General features: G+C 40.3%; 1 protein-coding gene across 2 annotated transcripts in view; it reads right to left on the bottom strand.

Annotated features, from left to right (window-relative positions):
• The window catches only part of DPP6 (dipeptidyl peptidase like 6), a 395,509-nt gene that overhangs the window by 178,454 nt on the left and 192,666 nt on the right, over window positions 1-24,389 (bottom strand). The window lies entirely within an intron of this gene.

The following is a 24,389-nucleotide window of genomic DNA, read 5'->3' as shown; positions in this document are numbered from 1 at the left end:
TCCTATAACTTTTCAATGGAAATGAGAACATTTGCCATCTAGACAGGAAGTCATTGTCTCCCATGGGAATGAAAGACATCTCGAGATAATCCTGATCCTTTCACAAGAATTCTGAACTCAGAAAATCTCAGAAAATGGGCCTATGAAACTTCTGTGCTTGGGTTCATGCTCAGCATGGACTTCACAAGAGCCTCTCATAATCTACACCATCCACACTTACATATCTCTTAATTATAACACCACATTTTCAGTTACATTAAGCCTTATAATAAGAATTAAAATTCCTAAACCAGAAAATGCACCTCCTCCAAAAAAAAAAAAAAAAAAAAAAAAAGGAAAGACCAAATGAGAGAAATGGTTAAAAAAAAAGTTTAATTTTTATAGACTACTTCATGCTTGTACTAGTTAATTTTTCTGATTTTGAACTAATCCCTCTCCCTATCAGCTGGCCACTCCGTGGTAGAAGTGAACCATGTAGGGGAGGAACCCATGGTGTGGATCCAGTAACTCATTAACCTCCCTCAGTATTGAAGCTGATCCCCAAATCTATATCTTTCTGCTTCCTCACTGGTTTGTGGCTTTTGCTGCCACTGCTTGGCCAATAATTTTCCCTTCCATAGTATGAGGAGATGAAACATTCTCACTCAGAATAGAGTTTTTGGGTAATATGGAGAGTTTACTAGGTCATCTATGCAAGATATTTGGGTAATTGCATCAAAAACGGGGTTAGGTTGTTAAAAGTTATTTAGGTTCTTGACTGCCCTCAGTTTCCCTGCAGGTAAGACTCCCAAACATCTGTGAAGATTGATGCCCAGTGTCTAAGCACCTCTCCATTTGAGTATCATTTAAAAACCATTTTCCTTTCCTCACATACAGCAAAAAAAAAAAAAAAAAAAAAAAAAAAACAATCCCCCCCCCAATAGTTTTGAGGTAGAGGAGCAGCCTTGAAGCTGAGCCTAACACACAAGAGTTTTGCTGGGCAGGGCACAGAGAAGGGTGCAGCTCCCCTGATTTCTGCTCAGCAGGACAGGCCAGCAGCAGCCTCTCTGAAGCTGTGCCAGGTGACCAAACACATCCCCGAGCTGCAGAGGGTATCACAGCCGTGCCCAGGGGCAGCACAGCTGTGGTGTGACCATCAAGGGGCGATGTAAGGGCAGAATTCCCAGTAAGAGCAGGAGGTAACATCAACAACAAGTTGTTTCCATCACCTTGTCAGCACAGGAGCATTGAACCTGGCTTAGAGAACACCATTGGCCATGCTGGCTGTTACCTGCTGCTCTGCACAGGGAGATGTAATCCCCGTGCATTTTATTAACTCCTCTTATGCTGCGTGAATGGATGCCACACAGAGTTCCAGCTTGCTGCTTTCACTTAAAATTGTTTGATGCAGGGGGAAGCAGAATCCCATTTCTCTGACAGCAAACTGCCTGAGCATCTTTCACAGAGCCTGATTTGGCAGAGAACGCTGCCATGAGTGGACACGGGAGCAGTTAGAGGGGGGATGCTTGGTCTGCCTGCTGATGGGGAGCACACTTGGAATCAGCCTCTGGAAAAATGCTTCCCATGTCCATTAGGGATGACATTTACCTTAGTCCAGTTGTCACTCCTCACTCTTTGTGCACCAGTTAAGCTCTGATCTCAGACGGAGAGTGTGTGGTGTACAGGAATGTTGTGTGCAGTTCCAAACTGCAAATGTCAGCCATGTGTGTATGTATGGAATTTTTAAAAAATAGATATATTTTTTTAAGGGAAATGTGGGCAATTAAGGAAAGTATTAGAAAACAGGTAACTTCCAGAAAAAGTAAAACGTGACTCTATAATAATAAGGCTTTGCTTGTCAGTGAATGTTTCATTAAGTGCCTCAGAGTATTGTTGATTTCTTCATCCCAATACAAATTAACACTGCATATACGGGCTGCTCCTAAAATCACTAACTGTATTTATTACTTTACTAAATCTTTTGGTACAAATAAAGAAATGCTGTTGTCAGTTAATGCATGATCCTGCACAATAGCTTTTCTCTCTCCTTTCTCATAGGACTCTCCTATACCTACATGGAAAATATTGCCAGGAAAGGGCAGTGGTTTCCTTTGGCCCACATGCCCACAGGCTCAGCTGTAGATGAATTAATGAAAAGCATTTAACAGGACACTTTTCTGTAGCCATTTAGAGTTGTGTTCAAGTCCCACATACTTCAGTGGGATGCAGATATGAGTATTTCAGCCCTTCCTAGACTTTTTGGTGTATGACTTCCCATCATAAATAGTTGCTTTGCAGAGAAAGACCCAAGATCCAACACAGGTGTCTAAACAGGGATATCCTTTCTCTGGCAGGGGGATGCCTGCCCTGTGCACAAACTCCTGCACCACCTCCCTGCAGCACCCAGCCCTCTCTGCACAGTGTGGGGAGCTGAGCCCAGCTCTTGGCTGTCTGTCTCAAAGAGGATCTGGCCCTTAATTAGGAAAGGAAATTAAATATTTTGGTGTTTCACATGTGTGGTGGGTTGACTCTGGCTGGATGCCAGGCACCCACCAAAACCACCCTATCATTCCCCTCCACAGCGGGACAGGGGAGAGAAATTATAACAAAGGGTTAGTGAGTTGAGATATGGATAGGGAAAGGTCACTCACCAAACACCATCATGGGCAAAACAGACTCAGCTGGGGGATATAAACTGAATTTATTACCAATAAAACCAGAGCAGGATTAAAGAAGTAAAATAAATCTTTAAATCTTAAAACCACCTTCCCCTCACCTCTCCCTCCTTCCTGAGCTCTACCTCCTCCCTGCAGGCAGCACAGGGAGGTGTTTGGCCAGTGCTGGATCTGTCCTGGAGCTGCCTGGAATTGGCTCTGCTGGACATGGGAGAAGCTTCCAGCAGCTTCCCACAGAAACCACATCTGCAGCCCCCCCTAACAAAACCCGGCCTCTTAAACCTAACACAACACGCTAATGGCTCAAGAATATAGATTATATTTGACATAATATATTAAAGAGCTCATAAAACTTCATCAACATGGCAAAATATATCCTGTGTTTTCCTGCTTTTTAATAATTCTAATAAATCAGATAAAAATGATGCCACAAAATACCATTACACAAGATAATCAGGAGTGTAAAAATGAGAAAAACAGGGTGCTACCACAAACTTTAGAAGACAAAACACAACAAGGTTTTTACAAGGTTGGGAGAGAAAACAAAAAGTTCAATTAAATTTCTACATGATTGATAGTGTAGATTTAACCACTCCATTACAGAAGCAAACCAATGTCAGTTTCCTTGCTTTGCTTTAACCTGCATCTCAAGGGAGCTTATAAATAGTTAAACAGTTATATCAGAATTCATCAGTTTTTAGAGAAAAATTAAACCTCAACATTGATGTCTATGATATAATGACTTACAAGTCACTGCATAATTAATCTTGATATTAACTGCATGCACTTGTGATATATGATTTATTATGGGTTTTTCATCTAAATTCTTCTAAGGGTATTGCTTCATGCACACACAATCTAATAATTTCCAATGCAGTAGCAGGTGCTACTTTATAATAAAGACTTTAACATATTTGAAGAAAATACTTCTATATCAATTGCTTATACTGTGTTTTGATTTCTCCAATGGACTTGATAGTAATTAAAAACTAAACTGGAAATATAGGTCTTGTACTTCCATCTTCATCCTTACTGCCCTTTTCATTGTTTTTCATACTGAATTTTTCTGTTCCAGAACCATTTATATAAATGTAGTTTCACATACTTACACCCTTCTTAAAGGTATTCAGGGGGAATAACATGTGACATTCTCTATTGCTGCCTCTGTTTAGATTGGGAGTGCTCAGAGAGGATTAAGCATTTCAAGAGGCAGCTCATTCAGTTTGACTAACAAGGCTCTTCTGGACGAGGCTGTAATGCATTGTAGGGTACAACCATTAGTTTTATTTTGGTTTGCAGCTCTAAATTGTCATTCCCCCTACTTGAATACCAGCTGCCCTCAGACAGATGGTTCCTTCCTCATCAAGGCAGCTATCAGAGATCCAGTGCCTGAGACAGACAGAGAGGTGCTTACTTGTCTTTGAGGAATGCTTTCAGAGAGAGCTAAAAGGGAAAGCCCAGCACTCATCAGATACTTTGAAAAATGCTTGAAAATAAATGCAAAAGTAAAAATATTCCTGCAGCAGCCATGAAGCACGTGTGGGAACAAAATGTAATCACCATAACTGACCACAATTGACCGCAACAGAAACATAACTAGTCAAAAAGGATATTTCCTATACTAACATTACTTTGTTCCTTTCTCAGATTTTCTTCAATCTCAGACTATTCATTTCTTTACAGAGTCCTCTAAATTCAGCCAGCCTCTCAGTGAGGTAATGGGATGATTGGATAAATTAGCAATTACCAGGATTCACTGCAGCTTCCAAAGAAGATGGGGATGCTTGGGTTGGCATTGCCCCTAGAGGGTGAGATACAGGCATTAGATGTACTCATATACCCACCACAAATAATAGAGAATTTACCACTGGTGACTATCACTCTGCTTAATAACCAGATTTTCAAATTCTCCTCAGTCTTGGCAGTGGACAGTAAAAGTTTTCATCATAACTATGACCTCTCTGTGTTAGAAATTGTCCTGACATTACTTGTAAGGGCTTAATTAGAAGAGGCAATGTTGACCTTAAAGCCCCTGTTAAGCAAGTCACTGCTGACAACCTGAAATGTTTTAGCATCATTAGTGCACCTCTGACACAGCCAGGAGACAAAACCCACGACATTCTCTGAAATTTTTAAGGTGATCCTACCAACCCTGTGCATAAGAAAGGCCTTTTGGAATCTTCCTCTACCACTACATACTTCCACAATGTCAAAGAGTTAATTTGCTAATACAAACCAAATTCACGTGAATTAGGATCTATTTCAAGAAGCTTTGTCTTTTGCTGCCTCATCCTGCCTCAAGGCAATGCCCTGCAGCAGATTCACACCTGAAAATCAGTATTCTGGCCACAGCAAAAAGCAGCTCTGCTCACCATATGTTAGCTGGTTAAAATGAGATCCTTGCACACGTGTGATGGATCTCTCCTCTGAAGCAGGCAATGAGTGAACACAGGGAGGCAGAAGTTGAGTAGTGAGTACAGCACCCAAGGCCAAGCAGGTGGCACAACCTCCCCTTGCTCCCCTCCCTAGCAGGGTGTGCTCACACACAAAAACTGGGCTCTGTGTCCCACAGTTGCTCCTTCAGGTGAAAACCCACGAGCTTCCCAAATGGCTGGGAAGTCCAAAGCCAGATCCATGCTAAGTGAACAGCTGTTTGCACATGACACCCTTAGAAAGGAGCTTGCTGTGCTGTCACTGCAAATAACAGACAATTGCTTTAGTTTGGTCTTCCATAATCTTTCCCATCAATGCCTCAGAGTTTAAAGATCTAATCCTGTCTGCAAAATTCAATTAGACTTTGCAAGGGAAAAAAAAAAAAAAAAGATTAGTCATTAAAGTTTTAGATAAACAGATCTCCACTAAGGTCAAATCTGCACCACTACTCCTGTGAATTTCAGCATTAAAGAAAATCAATATACTGTGTCATATTCCTGTAAAATATTATCTGCAGTACCACTTGTTTTCTCATTTGTGCACGAAGTTAAAATTTAAGTCCAGTTTTCAGTGACTGCTTATTTCCTATAAATATTAAATAAAATAGTAAAAGGACAATCACCAATCACCTTCTGTACCTGCATGTTTCTTTTTAGAACAGGTGGCCAAATAATGCCCTGACCTTTAGAATGACACAGGAGGCAGAGCCCTGGCTCTTCACAGCCACCCAATGGGGAGGCTGCCCAGTAGCACCTGCCTTTTATGAATCTAACACAGAAGTATTTCCTTTGCTTGTTCTTTCTGCTTTCAGGGATACCTCATTGTGGGGGGAAAAGAAGAAGTTCTGGGGGAAGGAGAAAGTTGCAAATGGTCCTCTGGCTGGTGGTATCTAACAAACCCCAAGTGCAGAGGAGGCACAACTGGGTTTTTCTCTCTCTTCTAAAGGCTGTATGTTAATAAATGTTAATTTTATCAGACTACAATGTCTGTCTACAAGGTGATTTTCAAATTCCTGTTGATTTAGTAAAGAACTTAGGTGTTCAGCACTTGCAAAAACACTGCTGTTTCAATAGACACCTTCAGGCAGATTTAGGTGTTTAACCTGAAGAGTCAACATTTGCAGTTCTCCAGCAGGATTACCTGGGCTTTCACGGCCAATTTCTACATCCTCAACTGCTCTGCATGTTGTGCTAACCTGGATCCTTGCCTGGCCCTTACAAATGTGCCTATATGAAATCTGTTGGTGGAGATGTGAGGTTCCTGCAAACTCAGGAACAGATCCTGAACGAGCCAGGAAGTAAGAAAGAAGCTCTTTTATATTTCTATTTTATTGAACGTTCACTCTCCTCTCACACATTTCTGGGATGCATGCTTTTCTACTGACAAGAAAATCTCAGGCAAAAGAATAAAAAACAGCTTTTTTTTTTTTTTTCCTTCTAAAATATTTAATACCTGGAACCTATAAAGAATTGTTGAAGATCTGCCAACATTTCCAATGATTTTCAAAGTCATACCATTTTTAGTTGCTCCAGAACTGCTGATATCAGCAAGCATGCCCTTCTAAATAATTTATTGGCATTTCTACATAAATTAGATACTTAAAGGTGAAGATGCCATGAACCTCGTGGAGGCTGAGTGCTCACTACATGGACTATAATCCATCAACCCAACAGACAGATTTCCAAACTGGCTTAAACCTCAGCAGGCTCACTGCTTGGAAATAGTTCAAGGACTCCAGAGACTGCAATACGCTCTTGAAATGTCACTTGCAGTAAAAGTACATTCTACACAAAAATAAATCACTATAAAAAAAGGTAGAAACCTCAGAGAGTTATAAATTGATCATTTAAATCATAAGTTAGTTACTGCTCACAAAAATAAGAAATGCAAAAAATATGTTAACTTCAGCTAAGGACAATGTATTACAAAATACAGGCCAAAAGCATCAGCTAAAATACACATTTGCATAAAGTTAAATTCTCCAGTAAAACACTTTAATCCTGTCTATCAGTTTCTAAAGTCACCATGATTTTTTTTTTTTATTCCCCAGAAAAACCTATATAATTCTGGTTTGCAAAATTTAGCTACTGAAAAATGTTATGTTGGCATTTCACCTGTAATTTATTTATAAAGGCTCCAGACTGCAAAGAAGGAAACAATCTGAAGAAGAGGGTGGATGATATTTCAAGAAGAATGCTGGGGGTGAGAAACTGACGAAAAAAAAAATGCTTCCCCTAGCAACTAGCAGATAAAAATCTTAAATCTTCAGAATTTGTTTTTAAATGAAAAAGGGAAAAAATACCAAAGAAAGAAATCTCCCTTCCTGGCTAAAGATCACTGAAGCCAGGGGTGTGTTGGATCCATCATTTGAATGGATCCCTGAAATACATTTTTATGAAGGGGTAAGAAAAGCCAGTGATGAATTAAATGCTAAAGGGGATGTAAAGATGATAAAAGCAGTATTTTCATCAGAAAACAGGAGTGATAGGAGTGGTAAAGTTGCTATTTGAGATACAAACAAACCTCAGGTTTCAGCTTTCATATTTTTCAGATTCTGTACTGCTTTAGTGTGAAGTTCTGAGCTTCATATTATGGGATGGTGAGCTCTCTTCACAGAGTAGGGACACAAAACAATTCCTTCTCTAGCTGGGGACCAAGGACAAATGATCCAAATCTCAGGCCCAAGAGCACAAACAATGTGGGCTGAAGAGACAAAAACAAGAAGGATGGGACTTCATGGGCTAAAGCTGCAATTGGACAATTAACCCCAATATGCAAATGGATCAGAACTTTTAAAAGTGAGGGACCCTGTGACCAGCTGTGCATTTTGTGACCATTTTGGTTCATCTCAGGTGTAGCCCTGGCTGGGCTCTTGTGCTGCCCAAGGTGTATCCATTGAGGCCTTCTAATAAATCCCTACTTTATTTTTTAACTCTGTCTAGCCTCTGTTCTAGGTCAACCTTCACAAGGCATCAAAACAAGATTGAACAAGAATACAATGGAAATAAGCAGGTCAATCAACCCAAATATCTCAAGTGATTAATTTGCAAAAAGTAAAAAAAAAAATATCATCAGGAACTCAAAATAGTTATGAAATCAACAGTAATGGGCTAAAAGTCACAGAAAGCTTGAGTTTCAGCAGGAGAAGTGAGGAGGACAGCAGAGATAACAAGTGAGTGTTGGTGAAGGTGATTCCATCTCCCTGATCTCTGGGTGACCAACCCCAGCCCACCAAGAGATGGGACCACAGTGCCAGCCCTCCCTGTAAGGACACAGGGGCAAGGGCAGGAATTCCTGCCTGGATACAAATCCTGGCTGCATCTGTTCAACAGGCTGATGTTCTCATTGCTGGAATTCACAGGAATGCACACAAAGAAAAATGCCAGCATAGGGCACTTGTCAGCTCTTAGCCAAGTAATCTTTTTTTTTTTTTTTTTAATCTAGTTCATAGCACAAACTCAGATCATGTGGGGGCACAAACAAAAGGAATAAATTAAGTGGATGATGATTATAAACTAGGGAAATTCCAAGCACAAAAAGAATTCGATTCTGGGGTTTTTCCTATTTGTTCTCTGAAAGTCTATTTTGACAATGAATCATAAATGTTTTGTTGCCTGTTCTTATTTTGTAACTACCAAAAAAGGGAGAAGACTAGACATTTGTGTACTTGATGCAAACCCTGAGTTTTGCCTTGCTCCCCGGATCTGTGTTCCTTTCAGTGTTTGGTTTTGACTCTGACAAATCAGCTCTCCCAGCACTAACCAAAATATGGTTTTGGGGCCTAACAGAAAATAAGGTTTGGCATTATCTTCCTTGTGAGAAGAGATGCAGAAATCTCTTAACCAGAATTCACTTGCTTGAGCAATTTTAACCATGCCTGACTTCCTGCCTTGCTACTTTGCCATTCCTACCACTGCTGCCTGTTTAAGATGAGACACTCAGAAGAAATTTGGTTTTGCTCTCACATTTATACAACACCATTACTTTTCCTTAATGATCAACACACCCTGCTTAATGAAACCCCAGCATCAACTTTATTACATCCTGCACTGCTAATGATCTGGTAGTCCCATAACACATTAATCTTGATTCATGGCTCACTTGAAATATTTATATAGTACAAAATGCTTAAGTGGAGGTCAGTTGCATGCAAAGCTTCAAAGAATAAATTGCAAGACTTTGTGTTGCCTCCAGCTCCTCCTCAGCAGGAGAACATGCCTGCCTCCAGCCTGGGCTGGGGTAGGGAGCCAGGCTTAGGAAATGATCCAGCAACTGTGGGCAGCAAAATCAGCCATATGGCCACAAGCATAAGATTTTATTACTAAAGAAAGGACTTTATTTTCAGTGCTTTTTACATTCATAAAGGAAAAAATGCTTTCAGATGGCTTCATCATAATTCCCTTGATATTAAAATTATGTGCTGGCCCATGGAAATCCAAGCTACAGGGCACAATGCAGACAGCATGGGACCTAAAATAAAGGCAGAGAGATGAATCTCTGAAGTAACTAGAAAGGCCTTTAGAATCATAAGTTGGAAAAGTTCTTTAAGATCACCACGTTCAACATTTGACCAAACACCAGCGTACCCACAAGCCATGTGCTGAAGTACCATGTCTACTCATTTTTTGTGCACTTCCAGGAATGCTGACTGCACCTTCTCTAAGTACAAAGCAGTCCCTAAATCCCAGACAGAGCTGCTTCTGCATTCCCCAGCCACATGAGGCTGGCGAGGCCATGCAGTGTCACAGACTGCAAAGCCTGTAACTTTTTGCCCCTTTTCCAGTCCCTACCTCAAAGCACATAGGAAATGTCAGTGCTGCTTCCAGCAGCATTCACTTTATGTGCTAATTCTGAAGGTGGTATGTGGTTTTCCACTGGAGCATTTCACCACGGGCTGCTGGCTACAAGATGTTGTTGAGGCTGAGAGTTGTCTGTGAAATCTAGGGTTGATGAGGAAGAATCCAAAACAACCCTCATTTTCTACACTTTGTTCTCTTTGCAGCTGTTTTTTTGCTCCCTGTGCACTGTCTGGTGACATGAATCATGGAACAGAAGGAACAGTTTAATCAATAACATGCTTAATTGCTAAAAATTATTCCACAACTGCAAACTCACAGCCAAGAGACCACACTATCTGTCACTGAAGATGCATTATGAGGGAGAAACAAAGAGGTTTAAGTGTCATTAGCAAAACAATAATAAAATAACCCATAAAAATTGAAAATATGACTTAGTGAGAGCATATAAACATAAAACAGTGATTTCCCAAGATGAAATCATATTGCATTACAGATAATTCCATATAACGTGGTTCAAAATGGCAAACTGCATTTGTGTTTTAAGGTGTGCAGACGTATTTATTATGAGCAGCCAGTTTACTCTATTGCTTCGTGATCTCAAGGAGAAATGTAGTTTCCATCAAACTGAATTGCATGAAGTGGCTGCTGCACATTGAGAAGAAGATATTCTGTTGCTCTCAAGTGGCAGAACTATCTGCAAATGTATGTGAGAATAGGAATTTCTGAATATTAGACACTGTGTCATATAGCAGTGATTACAGTGAGTCTGTTTCAGCTCTGATCCTTAAATGCAATGCTTCCTTGAATACTTACTCACTTTGCTAGGCAGATATATGTGAAGAGCCCAGCAAAATAATCTGCCTCAGCACTTCTGCTGTAATTAAATGCAGTTGCATGTTGGCACAAGTAATGACCACCATCTGCTCAGATCCATGGCTGGTCTGTCCTTCACCACAAACCACACATCTCCACATGTCCAGCAAAATACCTATTACCAGCTGATTCTCCAAAGCACCACATGAATAATCTGAATATGCAGCAGGTTTGTTACAGATGAGTGCTTATATATTTGGTCTGCAAAAATGCTTGTCCAGGTGTGGATGCTGTAATACTGATACTGTTAAATGCTTAAAAGAAAACATACTAAATGACCCAGGTTGCAAAGTCAGGCCTCAGGAATTAGAAAAAGCCAAGACTTACACTGTCTCTTCAGACTGTAAGTATTTGGATAACCTATTATGTCCTGGGTTTAGCATATCCTTGCCTAAAACTGTATCTCTTTTATTTCACAAAATTTGTTTCTCACTATGGGTATGCTCAATGCTATTATTTCATTGATGATTTTTATTCTATTTGTATATCTCATCTTTTCATAACTCACCACTCAAATCTCATTACATTTAAAGGTTGTTAACTCCCTTGAAAGTTTCCCATTAACATTTCTATACCCTCAGATGAGGTCTGAGTACTCTGTGAAGTCTGGGCTCTCCCACTGTTCGTGTGGTGGATTTGCACATCCTCTGCAGCATCCTCCAGGACAAAGCTCAGCCCTTCAGCACTGCTTCAAGCTGCCATTTCTGCCTGAAAGGACTGGCATGGCTCTGTCAGCAGCCTGCCTGGACACCACCTCTCCTGAGACTTGCAGTCTCTTATGGAATCTGTTTTTAAGGAAGTAAGAATTATTATCCTTGTTTTACAAACGTATAATTAAGACAGATGAATGTCCAAATCTACTTCTAATCTAGATGACTGATCCAAAATTCACTATGTCAGTCTCACCTTCTGCAACCAATCTTGAAGAAAACTTCACTATGCAAGCTCTGTTTAATCTCTGAAGTCATCAAGCTTGGAGAATAAACAGGATAGAGGATCCAGTGAAAAAAAAAAAACAAAAAACTGGGGTGAGCATTAAAGACTGTGCAAGGATACCTGCATGTGTAAGGGACACTTTATCCTTGCATGCAGCCTGATTCTGCTGATCAATGTACAGGCAACTTTTAAGTGAACACTGCTAATGAATGTGAGCGTCTCTCACCCTCCTGAGACTCCTTTTCTTTGCTTTTATGGACCTTTGTTGAACAGAGAAAGATTTCTTGATAGGCCTCTCATGGACAAGAGCAAAGGCCATGAGCTGTAACATGGGAAATTCTGGTAAGACATGAAAAAAATCATCATAATCAGAGTGGTAAATCTTTAGCAACAAGGGCTAGAGAGGCTGTCATGCCCACCCTTGAAGAGTTTCACAGCTGGGCTGCACGAGGCCCTGAGCAACGTGATGGAACTGCAATTCAGCCCTGCTTGGAGGAGGTTTGGGCCACCTTTCTGCATCAGAACCTTCAACCTGAGGTTTTCTGTGACTGTCCTGTGGTGTCTCCACACAGCTTGTGCTGCATAGTGGGGGGCACTGACCCCCTGCACTGTGGATCTGCTCATTGCTTAGATGAGAGGGAAATAAACGGATCACACTCGTGACCCACTTCATTGTGAAGACACCATTTGTACAACCATGTGATTGGTTATTTAGGCATGACCCCTTCCAGGTCTCCCCATGACTGAGCAGCCATCACACAAATCTGTTCTCCCAGTGAGGTGACACAGTGTGGCTGAGGCAATTAGATCATCATTACCAGAAATAGGACTGAGCTATATATTGTTTGACATTAGTAAATTCAAGGGAATGAAATACCTTGTTCCAAATTATAGTATCATCCATCTAGACTTTCTGATAGTCCTGAAAGACAGATGGTCCAGCAAATGGCTGTAATAATCATACAGGTACAGTTTAACTCCCTAAGACATGTTAAAAGAGCAATATTTGCAGAAATATCAACCTGAAAATGTGAACAGAGCCTTCTGACTGAGTAGGTTCAATGAAACATTTCAGTAAAATTTCAGAAGTTATTTCCTTCAGATAGTTTTCACTTTCAAAAAGTAATTTAACAAAGAACTTAAAGATGACCACAATTAACAGATTTACCATTAGTAATAATAAATATGTCAAGCTGACTTCATGACACTTAGTTTGGAACAACTCTTCTGAGACAGTTCAGAAGTCTTTTCTTATGAAGAACATAGGACCAACTCGTGCCTCAGTAAATGATGTTGAAAAACTACATTTGGTTCAATAAAAGAGGCCAGAACTTAGTCGGTGTTTCAGAGGCCAAAACATGATGGTCATTTTTGGAAGGGTCATAGCCCCCATGTACCCCAAACTGTTCCTCTCCTGTTCTTGGGAAAGCACTGATTGCCACGAGGCAAAAAAGTGCCAAGGAGCAGCCAAGGGGAATGGTAAGGGCAGTGCTCAGTTCTCTGTCCAGCCCTGCTATCAACTCATTTATTGATGCAGTGCTGCAGTGCAGGGTTATGAATATGCCTGGGAGACATTTTTCCTGCTGCACAAAGACCTCACCAGTGCACAGTCTCTTCTATTTATATCTGGCAAGGTTTTGTGTATTGTCTACAAATGCAAAACATAATTCTTGACATTTGCAAAGCATCATCTGAATTTATCACCCAACAAGTCCTACAACAAATAATCCCAATTAGTTCTCACGAAAGAAACCTCTGGACTGTACTTGTTTTAAAGGAGAGGAGTTTCTGGAAGCACATACTGTCTCAAAAAAAAATGAAAACCAAGAAGTTAATCTTGACATGATTTATTATCTCTTTCACCTCATGCAATACTTCAACTGTTCTCTGTGTCATGGTCTGATCCTTCAGTCCTTTCTCTTCTAAATCACCCTGTTTTTAGCAAAGGGAGAAAGGTCTGAAGGATTAGGTCCTGAACTCCAAACAATATTCTCCTCAAAGGAAAATGATGCATTCTGCTTGCTCAAATTGTCATGATAGTAGGTGGCATAGGAAAATGTAATTTTTTTTTTTTTTTTTTTTTGTAAATAAGGTTAAGTTATATGAATTCAGTTTTTCATCTGAAGAGAGTGGAGAATTTCCTTCTCCCAGTTTTACTGGATTCAGTAAGTCAGCCATGAATAGAGCATGTGGGGAGGGAATGCAGAGTGTCTGTGGGAAGATCCATACAAAACATGCAGATGGGATTAATCTACTCATTCCCTCGTTGTAATTGCAGTTTCACAGAAATTCTGCTAAAAACCACATTTATTTGGCAGTAAATACGATGACTAATTGCAAAGGATAGCTGCACATAAATTCCAGACTGAATTTTTTGGCATACTTCTAATTGTCATATAAAAGTAAATGACACACTCTCTACTCATTTTTCCTAATTAAATGCAAAATACGAAATTATTCCTACTACTCTTATTGGTGGAAATGAAGGCTGTTTCAATTTAACTATGAAATACAGCATATGGTTCCCTGATTATTGGTAAACTGTGCAGCAGCAGTCCTGGGCAGATGATTCCAGAGGAGGATCTGGCCATGCCTACATTGAGACCCATGTAAGAGCTCTCAATCCAGACATGAAAATTGTTCTGTAGAGAGTCCTGTGAAGGATATGGGGCCCTAAATTAATAAATACAGGATTAGGGTTATTTGGTTGGGTTTTTTTTCCCCAAATTTTCTAAATAAATGTCACATAAATTTCAAACACAAATTTTGCATGGTAATCAAGGTGCTAGAGCAATCCTTACTTGCCTGTGACCCGTTTACAGCAAAAAGCTTTTACAAACACTCAGCACCCAAAGTCAAATGACATATCTGGCAGCAGAGGATGAAATCAAATCTTTTGTGTCCCAAGCCAATGACAAATCCTATGACTCGCCATATAGGATTCCTAACACTTGAAAAAAGGGTAAGATAAATTATGTAAAAATAATTTCCTGTCAGCTTTGAATAATGAAACAAAAACTCCTTTAAAATAGCACACAGTGTAAGATACTCCAATATATGTGGCATTAAAAACCCCCAATCCTGCAGCAGCAGTACAATGGAAGTCTAGCACAGACCAGACATGTTTCAGCAGTGCAGAGGGAATTAAATGTTCCTGCCTTTATCCACACACACAAAAAGAGCTCTGTCACTCTTACCACATAATGGGATGCAAAATATGCCAGTTTATTAATTGCTTAACATCTACCAAACAGCACAGTATTTCCCAAGTGGGAAAACACATGCTAAAAACCCCCAAACCCCACAACCAAACTACAACTTAAAGTGTGGCAATTCTTAGCACTGGACATAAAAGAGATTCAGTAGGAATGCATTTGGTTGAACACTGTCACTTGCCCTGACTGTGAGCCATTCTTTATGCATGAGGATTTTGAAGTCTAATGAGTATGCACAGAGCATTCCCACTGATTCACCACCACAGAGAAGAGATTTGGCTGGGATTTCATCCAGAGAACAGCTAAGAAAATACAAAAATACAGGTAGGGGAAAAGCTCTGCTATGCTCAAGGATTCTGCCTTCTTTCCATGGCACAGCTACCTTGTATGACTGCAGATGTTTTCCCTGACTTGCTGCACATAAACCCTCTGTAAGCAACTTTTGACACGTTTCTCTTAGGAAGTTCTCCCATATCAAAGGAAAATGTGCTGCAAACCAGGAATCTGACTTGCACATCTCATACACTGAACTCCTCTGCTCTGCACAGGAAACTCAAATGTCAATATCATGTCAGAGATAGACAGACACAAACCATTCTCAACTTTTTTTTGCTAACTGAACTCTGCCAACTTTTCAATAATTAAAGGTCATCAATCAGACTCAAACCCAAACCAAATTATATTACTTGCAAAGCCACAGATGTTTTCAAACAGGAAACCTAAAATTTATCATTAGGTTTCTGGATTTGATCTTTCCAACACATTCATGTCAAGGGATTTTTTTGTTCACCTGTTTGATTGCTCTCAGTTGAGGTCTGCATGTAGCCACTTGCTTCCTGGAGCGGGGACATGAGGAGAAATGCCAAATATTGTGAAGAACTGTGATGAAAACTGTGGCTCACAACCCAGCTAAGCCTCCTCTTCCACTCATGTTTTGCCAGAGGGAGACAGATGAGCCCCAGATCTGCCTCACTCACATTCTCACGGGAAACTCGTGGCTATTTTGGTGGCTACAGAACATCCTTGAAAGTGGGAGAGAGGCCTTTGTAGTAGCAGTGTGTGGTCAGGATTTTAGTGACAGGGGTCAAGAGCACAAGCACTGGGGAATGTTTGAGAAACAGGCCACACAGGGACTGCTAAGAACACAACCTTTTATTGCTTTTCCAGCCTCATAAACACATCTCAGGGCTCATCAGTGCCAAAGACAAAATTTTGGATCATGAGATCCACATGGTTATAGTGACAATTGTGAGATTCTGGCTACCCCTGGAAATTGTAATGTCAAACCAAGTCTCTTCAGCTTAGAGATACTAATCTCCTTTCATTTTCTGCTGCTTAAGGAGTGTCAGTGATGATAGGGCTGCAAGACACAAGCCTTAGATGTCTTAGATGTCTTAAATCTATCAGTTTAGGGGAAAATATCAGCAAGATACAGCAACCCCATGAGCAGCTCTATCAGCCAGAAACATTTCATATCTAAACCTGGAATTCTCTAGAGAAGTCTTCAGAGTCAAAGAAACAGCAAACCACTGTATAATTCATCTTCATAATCTTGGTGTGTGATTCTTATCACTGACATACTACTACACTCCTGGCTTTTATTGTCTGACTCCTGTCAAAGGTGTCCATTTGGTCTTATTGAGGGATAATGCAATAAAATCACTTTTTCCTGTTTAATTTTTTTTTTTGGAGAAAAAGAGGGACTCAATGACATTCTCCAGGTGGCAAGCTAGAAGCTAGATCTTATATTTATTTCACCAGTGTAAATCTATTGCAATACCATTGATTTCAGTGACATAACATGTGGTTACATCTAGAGAAAGTTGTATTTGATGGTGCAAGCCCTTCTCCATCTATAGCTGGAAACCAGGAAAATTTGTTTTGAGAAAATACCATGGTGCATTTGCCCTTTGTTACACTGTTCTACAACTATCTGTGAGTGACCACTGCCTGAGACAAGGCACTAGACTACTTGGGTCCTCTGTCAGCTCTCCTAAGGTCATTCCTCTGTTCTTTGTAGAGCAAATATCTCCAGAGTGCCTCTAGCCTACTCATTTAGCCTGTAGAGCTATACCTCAGAACCCATTTCTTTAATGGCATAAAACATTTGGGTCTTTTTTTTTTTTTTTTTAAGTGGAGATTGTAAATAATGCACTGCATAATACATTTTAAAAATCACCTGGTATTGAACAAACCATTTAATTTAACATGCCTAATCTGGAATCAATATTATAATTAATTTTCTAGTTCATCTCTCTTTTGAAGTGGTGGAATAAACCAGTTTGTAGGATTATGTGAAATGCTAACTGAGACTGATCAGTGGAAGGGTTCCTTGCTTCTAGGAATGTTTTATAGAAGCAAATCATGACAAAAGAAAATAAAAGTTTCATAACTTAGTTTATTTGATTTAGTGTCTGATTTGATTTTTAAATCATTAGTCAGGCTGAGCTGTACTAGCTTCACTTTAGGCAAATCATAAGGAATTGCCTGCCCTTTGTTCCTGTGGAATGCTGAGGTAGTCCTGGGCTTACTTTGCGTGAAGGAGGCTCAAGGTACAGAGACTAACAAGAAAAAAGTTAGAGTCCTGCTGGGTCCAGTGAAGGAGTCTAACCTGCCAAACTCCTCCAGTGCCTCCCAGCACAGCACCCAGGTCTCCAGTCAGTGTCACAGCCACCAGACACAGCCTCCCTCACCTTTGTGGAGAAAGAAAACCTCTTGGATTTACTATACAGTGCACAATTTACATGCCAGCTAGGGCAGCAACTCTCCTAGAAAGGCAAATTGTCACCAATCCTGCACCCTCTTGTCTGTTAATGACCCGAAAGCTGAAGGATCATTAGAAATCCTGCTCACACTTCAAAGGTTTTCCCAATTACCAGTCAGCCAGACACAGGACCAGAGGGAATATCCTTGGCAGAGAGCTCACACACACAGCCCACACTGCAAAAAGACCAGCTGCTACAGAGGTTAAATCTTTCCCCTGCAGTGAAGAGCTACTCTGCAGACCTTCAACTCCCTGTGATGTCCACTCCAAACATCCTACAGGTGCATTTTTAAAATCACTTTCCAAAAAAGTGTTTATTTTATCTGTCTCTCCCATAGCAGAATGACTTTCCCATCCCACAGTATTGGTTTCTTGAGGTTGGGTTTGAAGGTATTTGAGACAGTGTTTTATGTTTGGACTCAGGTGTTTATTGTTTTTTATTTATGTTACACTCTCACTACTGTGAGTTTGGTAGCTTTTTTATTAGAAAGGTACAAAATGGCTAACTAATTCTTGTTATAAGGTCTTTTAAAACTAAACTATCTAATTAAGAAAAGGTACTTAGATTATTTTCTCTTTTAACCCAATAACTATCTTTCAAAGTCTGCAAGGTGGAATTTTCTGTCTAATCATAAAACATCACTTAAACTCATGAAGAACAAGGAAGAAGAAGGTAAAGAAGAATAATCTGCCTCTGCTCTAAAACTTCTATCTTGCTTCATATTTATTTTTATATTCTAAAATCTCAAACTCTAAGTTTTCTACTGTGATATTACAGACTTCTAACTAACTGCACACTCGTAATTTTAGTGTTATTATTAAATTTTAAAAGCCTGTTCTACAGTTTAGGTTAAATGCAGTGTTCTCTTGTGGGTCTGTGCCTTTTAGCACAGAAAGTTTAAAATTCTCAGCATCCAGGATTCCAACACCACAGGAGCTGTGCAGTGAAATTGGAATTGGGACATCCTGGAAAAGTCTGCTTTTCACTTCTACCCTAACAGCAGTTTTAGGGGTCCAGTGCCCAGCCAGGGGCACGGGTCTCTTGGTTTGGTGGGATATCAAGTAACATGTGATAAGTAAAGGGGCCAGAAAGCTGTATATAAAACAGTAAGAGAATGCAGACCCTCATAGAGATATCAGAATGATTTAATGACTTAAAACTTCCTTTCCAGAGTCTTCCAATTCCCACAACTCTTATTTAGCTTAATAAGAGCTGTGAGCATGCAGATTTACTCACCAGTATTGGGAAACTCTGCTTCCTTTAGCCTTGTGATGAATAAAAAATGCTTCTTTTTAGGGGAAAAAAATAGGCTTTTATGGTCCAGGGAGTTTATTAACATGATTTAAGTAATCCCTTAGAGATTCAGAAAGCCAAGCAGTAATTTAAGACAGCAAAACTGTTTAAATTTCCAGATTCCTAGGGCAAACAGTGATTTCTTGAGAACTCAAATCGGGAGGCACTGGCACAGGTTGCCCAGAGAAACTGTGGATGCCCAGTCCGTGGAAATGTTCAAGGCCAGGCTGGATGGAGCTCTGAGCAGCCTGGTTTATTGGAAGGTGTCCCTGCCTGTGATTTATAAATACCTGAGGCCAACATCTCTGCAATGGCTAAACCCTCTCTGATGCTTCACCTGACCAGCACAGTAAACACATGTTGGTATCTCAAGGCAAATACCAGGGAACACTGTCCTGGCAGCTGGGCTTTCTTTGGAGAGGCAGAAATATGTAAAAAAGAAACATTGCATGCAGTGCTATCAGTTCCAGGCAGTGTTGCTGCAATCTCCCAGTGTGCTGAGAGTGCCCCAAGGGACATTGCTCCACTCAGCTCTGACTATGAGGCATTTCTCTGATCCTGCTCTGGTCACTGCCCCAGGGCTGGATTTCTCAGGAGCCATCCAGGAATTGTAATGCACTGCCCAGAGCTCAAGTTGGACAAGGCAAAAACAAGTGTGCAGTTGAATGACTTGGAGATCTTGGAGGCTTTGTGCTTAAAATTGTGCTGGTGGCAAAGTCACGCTCTTCTGAGGCAGAAGACCATCAGAAATTACAAAATCAGAACAGACTCCTGATTAATACAGTTTGCCACCTTGCCCTTTACTGTATCTGCAGTGACAAAAGCTGGAGCTAGCTTTGGGAAGCATCTTTGAACCCAGACTGCATTAAGAAATGCATTTCCCTTCCCCCGAAATTCCTACTTGCGTGCCTCAAACCCTTTTATGATCATCTTCATCCTCCCATAACATTCTCCTGTAGTACATGTGCTACTGCAGGTTTACTGATTAAAACAACTCCAAGAAAAGTCTGTATGATGTGGATTTTAATAATTTCCTTTAATAAGAAAGAAAAAAAAAAAAACAAAAAAAACCAATGAAACAGGAAAACCCACCTATTTTATCTATTTGCCTCACTGGATAGCAATTTTTGGGAAGTGTTGTTACCCAGCTGAATTTAACAGCATACTAAGCTGTTGCACTACTGACAAACAGAGAGCAACAATTATGACAACAGGAACCCAAGCTCTTCTCTGGGAATTACAGGGAAACTTCTGCCCTTTTCACAACTGAGATCTCCAGAGAAATCCCCTTGTGCCTTACCCAGTTTAAAATTTAAGATGAGCTGCAGCAGGCAGCAAATGATCTTCCCACACCAGCCCTGCTAACTTCAAAGGAGATTCACAGGGTACAGAGAACAATTAGGATTGGTTTTCAGAACATTCTGAGTCAATACAGAGCATCACTGCTAAATTTTGTCCAGTATCTAGAGTATAATCTCAGTTACAGAAATTTTGAGAGACTTATAAGAAATAAATAGGGGACATTTGATAATTAACCTTTCTGAGACCAAAAGAGATCAAATTCAAAGCTGAAAAAAAACAACTTAAAATTATATTAGCTAAGAGCCCTCTGAGCAATATTCTTAATGTAGTTTCCACTCCATTGGGAATGCAAAGTACAGGATAGCCTGAATATACATCAAAAGTTATGTCATAAAAGTGGTTTTGTAATGAAAGATACTCAAAGTGCAAAAACCAGAACTTTTTTCCATCCTGTATGTATCCATAATGTATAACCATCTCTGGGGTCTTCTTTTTGCCACCTGGTCTTTGCTTGCTTTTTGAATTAGGTATGACATTTTCATCAATATACATTCGTCACTTTGGCCTTTCTATTGCACTACATGTGTTGATAAAATACAGGGGATTGTGAGCACTTTTGGGGGAACAAATGCAGTATTTGAATATCCAGAAACTACTATATGTGGGCAGAGAAATAGCACGTGCTATGCTAAGAAAACCTCTCACAACTTGCAAAAGGCAACACAATATTTATCCTCCCAGTAAAAGGGACAGAAAAAGTTAACAAGCTCATATTTTTCATCCTTCATCTTCCAAGATTCATCTGGGAAAAAAAAACAAAACTGTGTCAGAAGATATTTTTAAATAAATATTTCTAACACTTTGGAGCTAGTCAAATTTTTTGAAACAAAAGTGTTGAACCTGCCACAATCCAGTCCCAGAAAGTGACACTGGAAATGTGCTAATTTTGATGAAATATTTAGAAAAGGTGTTTTGTGCTTAGAATGGTCTGAACATGAGACACACCATGGGCAAGAGCAACCAAGAGAGGTGAATACATTCAGGTGACTGAGACCAGCAACTCAGAAGTAGGTCAGAAAAATTTACTTTACCAGTTTCAGAGTTGAGAGCTGAACTTGGCCACTCATGTCCCAGGTGAAATGTCTTTATTCTGCACATGGCCAATCTGTTTTCCTAGTCCAATTAATATTTAATTGTTTATGCAGCTGCAACAAGAAAGGCTGAGAGAAATCCAGCCCAGAGCAGCTAACTGCTGAATGCTTAGCACATTCCTTGGGGAAGTGGGAGAACGGAAAATGCTCTCATCTCTTTGCAGTTTGCTTAGAATCTGTATTTTTTTTTTTTTTACCAAGAACTTGCTCAATTCTTGGGTTTTCACCCACACAAAACAGAAAAATAGAGCATATTTGAAAAAAAAAAAACCCACAAAAAACAAAAAGCCAATAATCCCCACATGAGCAAACAACAATACCCAAACAAATCACAAATTTGAGCCTCTTTTCTAGACAGAAATATTTCTTCTACAGATATCCACAAAAGTGAATGTACTTTGGTCCGTTATGGACTCTCAGAATTGATGAGACTCTCCCCACTCCTGCTCTTCAGCAGAAGATCCCCCTCTTATTTCCCCTCTTTTGAAGACATTTCACAGCAGTTTCTGCACCAGAAGCATTTATACGCAGAGCCCTGCTGGTTTTGGTGGTGACACTTTTCTCTCTGAAGACTGAAACCCAAGGTTAGTAGAAGTGATCAGATTGGCCAAATGGAATCTTAACAAAAGAAATTAATATAAAAACTGAATTTAAAAAATAAAAAAAGGTTTAATATAGAGGAAAAAAAAAAAAAATCAACAAAACTGGGACTACTTGTTTTCCCAAGCCCTTTATGCAGGTCACTTCTACCCCACGCCCTGTGAGAGGGAGCAGCTCTTCTCTCCTTTTCACCCCCTCTCACCTGCCCTTTTGGAATATCTCCCAAGGTCACTGTCTGTCTTCTCAGCCTGGTTAAAGCCCCTCTGCAGAGTGTCAGAGGTGTTTGCCAGAGCAGATGCTCTGCATCCCCTGCTCTCTCTGGAAACCTCAACCAGGATGTGTGACACCAGCAGCCAACACAGCCCCTGCCTCCTGCTCCTGGGTGATTTTTATTCACAAATTAAATGTGAATGTGTGCCCTGATGCAATCACTGCAGCAGCCTCTCAACACATTGCTTGCATTACTTGTCACAAATGCTTCTCCTGCCGTTCTTGTCCACCAGTGAACTGCAAACCCAAACAGCTCAACTGTGAATAACGAATGTTTCTTCATAATTGCTCAAAATACTGAAGTTACCAAGGGATCCTTGGGTGTGATTCCCACACCTCCCACAGTGCCAAATACCAGCTGCCCATGGCCAAGTCAGCCATTCCAGCCATGGGGCACTTGCAGGTGACATAGCCAGGGATGTTCCTGCAGGAAACCACGAGCTATGCTGGGAGCTCCTACACTGCAGAAATCAGCCACTGATCTGTGCAGAGTCTGAATCTGCACCACACCAGGAGAAAATGGCTCATTCTGGCACTGCAGTAGTCAGTGTGCAGTGGCAACATTTATTGACCAAACCATACAATTGATGACACAATTAATGGCAATTTGGTTCCAGCAAAAATGCATGTCATTGACCCCACTTCATTAGTCTGGAGAGTATTTTACAGACTGAGAGCAAAGTGCTGTGATTTAAGAGATGAACTACAATAGCTGATTCATTTAATCTTATTTCAATTCTGACAAACCCAGTTACCTTTCAGAGATAATATATTAATGAAATAGCCAAGTATTGGTCCAAGATTAAAGAAAGCAAGAGTCTTTTGTCTGGATTTGTATTTCAAATAGATTTCCATGTGCTTAACTTTATTGATTCAAGAAGTAGGTATATGATTAGACAGACAGATACATGGAGTGTTTCGGCTGATCTATATTCATGACACCACACAAAAGCAGTCAAACAGCATTTTAGCTTTAATCTCAGATGTCTGACTCCACATAAATTCTTTTTCTAAGCCAGAACATCAGTTTATGAAGCTGCAGCTGGAATGACATGAAGAACAGCAAGACACCTTTGCTAGTGAAAAAGAGCCTAAATATCTTTTAATTGCAGGCTGTTGTGGGAAAATAAATAAGGCAGCTTTTCCTAGCCTTCTGCACTGGTGAAGGCACAGACAAACCCTTGTGGGTTCTCAGTGAAGGACTGAGACTGCAGAGCAGCTTTGACATTGCCTGAAGTGGGCCAGAGCTCCAGTCCCAAAGGGCAGGGGCACAGCAGAGCTAGAGCCACCCAAAGCCTCAGAGACAAAACACCACATTAATAAGAAAAACAATGAAAAGCATTCTGGCAGAAGGTTTCTGCCAAAGCATTTGATTAATAGAAAGTTTGCCTTGTGATGTTTTCAGAATGGGTCTGTTCCTGTCTCCTTTCAAAGGTATACTCTGCACAAACCAAGACAGTCAACAACCTTTTCCATTTGGTTCAAAGCTATTAACTTTTCCCCAGCTCTTGGGAAAGAACCATTTTTCATTTTTGCTTTGGAACTGTTGTAGAGAGAAAAAGTTATCTTTTGCACAGCACTAGTGTGCTGTGTGACAGGCTTTGGAATGGGAAGGAGCAGGAACAGCTCCATGATCTTCTGGCATTCCCACACCCTGGAGATTCACCTGAGCAGCACGGGAAAAGAAAACTGCATGCAGTACACATTAGAAGAAAACACACCAATTACTAATTAATTAATCTGGTATTTTCAAAACACCAAAAAAGTCATTAGGGAACTAACAAAGTTGCCTAATTCCCCTAGGCAATATGATAATCCCAGCTCAACCAGAAATGTAAGACAGTACACAAAACAAACTGCTGTCCCTCCTGGGTGTGTCTGTCAGTTCTGACAGCTCAGCATCTCCACAGAGAGTCAGAGCTGTTTGGCTCTCATTGAGAATCTGGCCCAAAATTATTAACTTCAGTTAAATATGCTCCATTTTTAACATTATCTATGTGCTTTAAAGGACAGGGAAACCCAGCTCAGATCACACAGTTTATATGCACTGACCTGTTAATACAACACCCACTACAGAACAGGATTTGAATTAGGAACC

The sequence above is a fragment of the Vidua chalybeata genome, chromosome 1 (assembly GCF_026979565.1).
Source record: "Vidua chalybeata isolate OUT-0048 chromosome 1, bVidCha1 merged haplotype, whole genome shotgun sequence".
NCBI lineage: Eukaryota > Metazoa > Chordata > Aves > Passeriformes > Viduidae > Vidua > Vidua chalybeata.
Note: the sequence above shows the minus strand (reverse complement) of the source record. Positions and strands in the feature narration are given on the sequence as shown.